Here is an 8,516-nt window from a genome sequence, read left to right as displayed (position 1 = left end):
CTTTAATGTTGCTGGATAGGCCTTTTTTAAAGGTCGCGCAGAGGGCCTCATTATTCCAGGATAATTCTGAAGCAAGAGTACGGAATTGTACGGCATACTCGCCAACGGAAGAATTACCCTGGACCAGGTTCAACAGGGCAGTCTCAGCAGAAGAGGCTCGGGCAGGTTCCTCAAAGACACTTCGGATTTCCGAGAAGAAGGAGTGTACAGAGGCAGTGACGGGGTCATTGCGGTCCCAGAGCGGTGTGGCCCAAGACAGGGCTTTTCCAGACAGAAGGCTGACTACGAAAGCCACCTTAGACCTTTCAGTGGGAAACTGGTCCGACATCATCTCCAGATGCAGGGAACATTGGGAAAGAAAGCCACGGCAAAACTTAGAGTCCCCATCAAATTTATCCGGCAAGGATAGGCGTAGACCAGGAGCGGCCACTCGCTGCGGAGGAGGTGCAGGAGCTGGCGGAGGAGATGACTGCTGAAGCTGTGGTAGTAACTGCTGTAGCATAACGGTCAGTTGAGACAGCTGTTGGCCTTGTTGCGCTATCTGTTGTGACTGCTGGGCGACCACCGTGGTGAGGTCAGCGACAACTGGCAGAGGAACTTCAGCGGGATCCATGGCCGGATCTACTGTCACGATGCCGGCTGGCAGGAGGTGGATCCTCTGTGCCAGAGAGGGATTGGCGTGGACCGTGCTAGTGGACCGGTTCTAAGTCACTACTGGTTTTCACCAGAGCCCGCCGCAAAGCGGGATGGTCTTGCTGCGGCGGTAGTGACCAGGTCGTATCCACTAGCAACGGCTCACCTCTCTGGCTGCTGAAGATAGGCGCGGTACAAGGGAGTAGACAGAAGCAAGGTCGGACGTAGCAGAAGGTCGGGGCAGGCAGCAAGGATCGTAGTCAGGGGCAACGGCAGGAGGTCTGGAACACAGGCTAGGAACACACAAGGAAACGCTTTCACTGGCACAATGGCAACAAGATCCGGCAAGGGAGTGCAGGGGAAGTGAGGTGATATAGGGAAGTGCACAGGTGAACACACTAATTGGAATCACTGCGCCAATCAGCGGCGCAGTGGCCCTTTAAATCGCAAAGACCCGGCGCGCGCGCGCCCTAGGGAGCGGGGCCGCGCGCGCCGGGACAGGACCGAGGGAGAGCGAGTCAGGTACGGGAGCCGGGGTGCGCATCGCGAGCGGGCGCTACCCGCATCGCGAATCGCATCCCGGCTGGAAGCGGAATCGCAGCGCCCCGGGTCAGTGGAACTGACCGGAGCGCTGCAGTGGGGAGAGTGTAGCGAGCGCTCCGGGGAGGAGCGGGGACCCGGAGCGCTCGGCGTAACACTAACTTACAGTAAAACTCAGCCAGACCTTTCATTGGGTAAAGCCCAATTCTAGTTATCAAAAACTGTTCATACTTTGGTTAACTCACCAGGCTCACGAAGAGCCGTTGGCTGTCCGGGCATGCCAGGAGTTGTAGTTTTGCAACATCTGGAGGTCCGCAGGTTGAAGACCACTGGTATTGGAGGTTATACTCACATGTCCCCGCCGCTCCGGACCCATCACCGCTCGTCACTGCTGCCCTGGATGTCGCCCTTCACCGCTGACGCCGTGTCCCCGGGGTGTCCCTGCCGCTCCAGAACGTCTCTGCTGCCCGGTAATCTCGCTCTCCATCGCCATCATCATGTCGCTACGCACGCTGTTCCTATTGGATGACGAGACGGCGTGCGCAACGACGTGATGACGACGAAGGAGAGCGCCGGCCATGCAGGGGATCCCGGCACGGAGCAGACACCGAGGAGGCAGGTAAGGTCCCTCACTGTGTCCTGTAAGCTGTTCGTGACGCCACGATTTCACCGCGGCGGTCCCGAACAGCCAGACTGAGCTTAGTGTCACTTTCCCTTAAGACGCGGCGGTCAGCTTTGATCGCCGCGTCTGAAGGGTTAATACAGGGCATCACCGCGATTGGTGATGTCCTGTATTAGCCGCGGGTCCCGGGCGTTGATGGCCGTAGGGACCGCCGCGATATGACAGGGTTTTAATGTGTATTTGCCGTATAAGGCGCACCAACTCAACCCCCCCCCCCCCCCCCCCCCCCCCCAGTTTTGGGGAAGAAAAAGTGCGTTTTATACGGCAAAAAATACGGTAAGTTAGCTGTATTTTATGCTGAATATCATCGAAGACACATACATTTCCCATGCAAAAATAATATTTGTTGCTGTGAGGTCCTTCACTCCAACCAGAGCAAGAGAATGCAGAGACAAAGTTCATAGGCCCTAAAGATATGAAAAAAGAATATGTTAAAAAACAGAAATGTTTAAAACCAAGCAATCATAAGGAAACCAACTGGGAGGTTAGGAATGGTCAGAGAAACACTTACAAAAAAGGTGTAAAACTCAAAATTTCATTAAGGCCTGCAGGTTGCAGGGTATTCAATCGCCAGATCCATCTGGTTTCACATTGGGCTAGTAGTTTACTCAGGTCCCCACCCCGCATACCTGATGTAATATTGTTGCTACCTCGAATCCGTAAGAGAGGCATCACAATTGTGGATCTTCTTGAAATGTTTAGGTATGGGTTTGAGGTCATCAATTACTTCTGCAGCACATGCAAGGTTAATGTCCCGTATGTGTTCATGTGTCCGTATCTTCAAGGCTCTAGTCGTTAAACCAATATAAATCTTGGGACAGGGGCATGTCGAACATGTAATATGGCGTCCGTTTGTATATTTTCTTGAGCCGGTAGAACCTGTAAAATAAAAAAGTACGCTCAATATTAGGGCCCGCCACTCAATGACCACAGGTTATACATCCCATAAAAAAAACTCTTTCTGATTTGATGTCACTCTCCCCTAAAAAGTGATTACCAGACCTAACTGCTATATGAGCGAAAGAACAAAGAGCCCAAACAAGGCCATGATGACTAAAAGCCTGATGGACATTGAGAGAAACCATGGAAGCCAGAAAGAATTCACACAAAGCAGTTGCAGAATAGAACATGCACGATTACCAGGAGAAATTCATTTTCTTCGTTTCCTGTATCTCACAGTCCAAGTAGAGATTTTGAAAGTCTTTACAGAAATCTAACTTACAGTAAAACTCAGCCAGACCTTTCATTGGGTAAAGCCCAATTCCAGTTATCAAAAACAGTTTATTCTTTGGTTAACTCACCAGGCTCACGAAGAGCCAAAAGGTCAATCAGTCCTGATTTTTCAATGTCCAAGAAACCCAGGAGAATATTTATTCTGGAGATCAAAACCAATTTATAAGTCTATGGACAGTAGTGATGTGTCTTAGGTAGAATCCAGCTCTTCCAGGCTGCACCATTCGATTGTTGTCTCATCTGTTGAAACCCACATGTTGCCTTACAGTCCAGTGTCGCTCAGGTCCTTTCCCTGAGTGGTTAATGACAAATGTCCTCCAAGAACAAATGCATGGAAACTAAGTTACCCTGAAGACAATGGAACTGTCACTGAAAACTGAAAGGAATCTCCCCATAAGCATCGTCCGGGGGCGGGCGCTCGTGCGGCTGGTTGATTTGCCAACATGGAATTGCAAATGTAACGATGCATAACTCTTCCCAGTCGCCAGAAATCTGGAAGAGAAAAAGATATATAATCAACAATGAACAATTATCCTATCTTCAATTAAGAGAGCCTTAGTATTAGGATGGAGGAGGGGGAATGCCATGAATGTAAAATGGAAATTGATTGAGGGGGGGGAGGGAGGGTGAAAATTGAACTGTCTGTATAATACTATTATTATGGGGCTAAGAATCCCTTATGGAGTGACACCCTAATACTAATCCCTAAAATTACCTTTCTTCATCCCATGTTTTTTCTCTCTTTTTCTCTCTCTCTTTCTGGAGATAGCCATGAGGCTGCTAGTCTCTGCCAAGTTCCTCCCCCAGCAGCCATTTTAGCTCATGCAATTAGTTCCCACCTCCACTCCCCCAGCAGCCATTTTAGCTCATTCAATTAGTTCCCACCTCCATTCCCTGGCAGCCATTTTAACACACCTAATCTAGTTAAACATGTATGATAAATTAGGAATACATGGAGTATGACCAGTGAATGTTTTTTTCTGGTGAAGCTGTGTATGTACATGTTTATGTCATAATGAACCTATTTGATGATATTTTATCAATCTCTTAATAAGTTTGTTTTCACAGGAGTGCAAGATGGATAAAAAATAAAAATAAAAAAAGGAAAAGAAATTTATAAGGAAATGCAATTAACTGTCTGATTATATTATAGGAGTAAAGTGAGAAGTGTGGCCAAGGAGAATAAAATAAAACGTAAAATAAATTAAAAAGTGGTCACTATTTAATTAATGAATATTACTTTAAGCATTTAAAATCAGATAATGGTTTATTGATTATAAATAATGCGCATTGAAGATGATTTTTCCCAATTTTTGAAAGAGATCTGTATATTTTTATTCTTTTACATTTTGTTTTTGGTGAGAATGTGGGCCCTGTGTGTGTGTGTGTATGTTGAGTATTTGTAAATGCTGGTATTGTTACATGTGTATGGTATGTCTCCATGTAGGCACTGATTGGTCAAAAAATTTTGAGGAATGACCAAACTGAAAGGAAGACAAAAAACCAGACTCAAAGGGGTGGTGACCAGTGACATAGAGGAGTGGGAGGAGAAAGGCGGGGCTTATAGGAAGAATGACAGAACGGCCTTGGTCTAATGAAACAGTCACATTAAATTGAAGGAACTACAAATCTACTGTTTAAAATTGAATGTGTTATAGTACCTGCATACACCATGTGATATACCTATACAGTCTACATTGTATTTATTTGAATAACATCAATTTTGTCTTGAACTTTTAAGGTGAAAAGAGCCATGATAGTATATCAGAGAATCCATGGTTGATGCTGAGTTATAAATGTAAGTTTGTACCAAGTAATGTAAAGATGTAATACATTAGACAGGATATATGGTGACCACACACAGAATGAAGTTCTACTGCAATAAACCACTCGATCTGAGCTGGTGGTTCAGAGAAGTAGGGTTGAAGGTATTAACTGAGATGTGTAAGATATCTGAAGGTATGACACAATGAGTACTGGTACACTTTAACTACCGCCCACAAGTATGGGCCTATTGAAGTAAAAGTGTTCTTGAATCCTTGAGCGAACCAATCTGTAGTTTGCAATTCAAGTGTTCAAAGTCCGAGAGCGGCCAGAGAAAGTGGCCATCGTAAAGATCAGAGACACATAAAGGAAACAGCCTCAGAAGCCAAAGGGACTGAATGGTGCAGGAGGCTGCCAAGGCTGCCAAGGCTGCAGCGCTCCTGTTCTTCCACAATGATGGTACAAAGTGTACAGGTGGATGGGAAATGTGGAATTTTCTGGTTAGGTCTCTTGCAGGAACCAGCCATGCATGCTGAGAGAGGTGGTACAGGGCAAAGACGGCACCTGGAGAGAGTTGGTAAGAAAATGTATGTGCCAGCAGTCTTGTACCCCATGGTAACATATATGACCCCATACACTAAGCAACGGGGAGCTATGTACATAGTAATGTCAGTACATTGGGTCGCCTCAGGATTCAACAATGCAGAAAGAAGGTTTGTACAGACGTCATCATTTACATCTGACATATGACCTAGGTAAAAACAATAAAGGTACCTAACCAACACACTCCATAAACATCTTACTTCAGAGAATATGAGTAGACTTCATCTAACTGCCTGAGGTAGGTCAATATCAGTATCTCCTTGTCTAATTGTACTGATCCCTAACCATAGATACAGTAAAGTATACAATTAAGAACCTTTTGTGAAACTGTACCTAGTTCAGATTCTGTAATTGTCACCCATTTCTTCAAAACCTATGCAGGAAATAAGTGAGGAAAGAGAAGATTGCATATGATGATCCCGTATAGATGTCTCTCTGATAACTGTTAAATCTAAGTCTGTGCATAACCATGGTTGTTCCAAAAGGAAAGATAATCACAACGGATTGTTAGGAAGTGACTTTGTATGAGGAGAAACAGTAGGTGAACATGTACAAAGAGCGGGATGAGTAAATGGTAACTATCGTCAAGTATGGGATACTTGGGGTTACTAAGTTTAGAGTTAAATTAGAAAGGAATTAAACTGGGGAATACACATAAGTCAAGACACGTCTGCCTATACACACTTCCATTACCGAACCTACAAAGAAATCTAAACCACACTTTAGAGGTAAACGTGCAGCCCCTGCTGGGAGTTTTGATCCCTTTGTGTATATTGATGTTAAAGGAATCCCAAGGGGGGCCCCAGATGAGTTTTATAGCTATAGGTCAAGTAAAAAGCCAGAGTTGAGTCAATAATATCCCAGATTTCCATGAGTAAAATTAATATCTATTATAACCAACAAAGATTAATACATTTCTTTTTAAATGCTCTTTAAGGTTAGGCCGAACAACTAAGAGTCCCATCCGCTATAATATTCCAAAATGGTACGGCATTAGATATGATGTATGGTGTAAGAGGAAAAAGGGGGGTATATAAAATGTTCGGGGAGACTTGTTGCACGTATATCTCAGCCAATATAGGACCAGTAAAATAACCACTTATAATTCTAATAATCTTGCTTTTTTGTGTGTTGTATTTTTCCTTGCCTAAAGAAGAAGTGCGAGACGACCGTCGAGAATGCCACGCCAGTGATGACAAATGAGGACTTGAAGCCTATACCCCATTACAGAGCTTCAATACCATCTATAACACCAGTGACCCATAGGTACAGCATCTGACTCCATATGTGTAAAGTCTGAGGCTAAGGGGGTCCATGGATAAGCAATGGGTCGTCTAAAGTACAGTGAAACGTTCGAGAAAACACATTGGGGCAGATGAGTTAGGATGATGGAAATTAGGGAAAGGGAAAATGGTCATTTTAGGGGGGACTGTGATAGATTTATTTGTGTGTATATATAAATTTTATATACTGTATATGTAAAATGCCCATTTAGGATGAAGACTCCACATTTATGTTACTTGTGTCCACTCCTCCCTCATCTGCTCTCCCCCCCATCTGCTCTCTCTCATATCACCCCTCCCATCATGTGAAGACTTTGAACAAAGAGAGGCCTGCAAAAAAGTTCAGGAAGTTGAGAGACACGAGGACAAGGCACATCCCCCATGCTATTTGCTCACTCCCTATATGCTAGAACATCCCACTAGTGAGGGTGGGAACTTATGTTAATGACAAAGGTGATATAAACTTTAACGATTTGAAATAAAAGCTCAGTGGAAAGCACACAGAGAATGCAGAAGCATATGAAACTGACAATGGCTCTGTCTGATTTATTTCTCTATGCTTCGGTATATACATTCTGTATACGGATTTGGCCGGGAGTAAGATAGCTACAAGAACACGGAGATAGGCCACCACAAATGGAACCGTCGCTGAAAACTGAAAGGAATTTCCCCATAAGCATTGTCTGGGTGCTTGTGTGGCTGAACTTAGGTGAGATTAACTCTTCTAATTACCGTATATACTGGAGTATAAACAGAGGCCCTTAATTTCACCCCAAAAACCCAGGAAAAGGACAATTGACAGGGAGAAATACACAAAAGATTGGCGGCAGCCTGGGACTATGTATGTATGTAAACATTAGACCATGTGGGATAAATAACAGGAAAGCGGGGCTCAACTACTGATGTTACATAGCAGCATAGTATGAAGTTACAAATATGCTAGTGCATGAAAATAATAAATTAGTAAAGTGCTAGTGCAGAGCAAATTAGGCTGCTAGGGGTTAGGCCACATAAAAGTACAAGTGTAAGGATGTAACATGGACACCAATCACACTAAATAAAGAGTCCAAACGTCCCAGGATGCCGCCACCCCAACATGTGTTTTGGTCCTTAGACCTTCTTCCGGGTGTGTCGGCATCCTGTATGAGCGCAGGTTATATATGGTATAAGGGCCAATCATATTGTCCGCAAGATACCGTATATACTCGAGTATAAGCCGAGTTTTTCAGGACGATTTTTCGTGCTGAAAACACCCCCCCTTGGCTTATACGTGAGTAAACTCTCCACCTGCCAGTGGTCTTCAACCTGCGGACCTCCAGATGTTAATTTTATTGTATGTTTTCCATCATGCATTAAGATAATTGTTATATATAACTTTGCAAATAGCTCCTTTTTTCTGGGTTCTTATTTGAATTGGAGTCTATATTCATAGGCTTTTTTTAGCACAATTCTTTTTGGGATATATATATATATATATATATATATATATGTGTAAAATGTATTTTATTTTCTGTGGTATTTTATATACAAACCACTGGTAGCCATATTTTGGGCACTTTTTCACAAATTGATTTTTTTTTCACATATATATATAGGAATTTTTCTTACTTTAATCCCTGCCTTTTTAGGTGCTACATAATTGCATGTTTTTTGGTTTCATCTTTATATAGCAGGTATATGAGGTGTGGACACCTGTAAGGTATCCCCTTTGGGCCTTAATTAGGATCCACACCCCCCCCCACCTATTTATAGGTTTCTGTGTCATTTGTCCAGTTGTA

Source organism: Hyla sarda, chromosome 5 (assembly GCF_029499605.1).
Source record: "Hyla sarda isolate aHylSar1 chromosome 5, aHylSar1.hap1, whole genome shotgun sequence".
NCBI lineage: Eukaryota > Metazoa > Chordata > Amphibia > Anura > Hylidae > Hyla > Hyla sarda.
The sequence above is the reverse complement of the archived record's forward strand: the minus strand, read 5'-3'. Positions refer to the sequence as shown.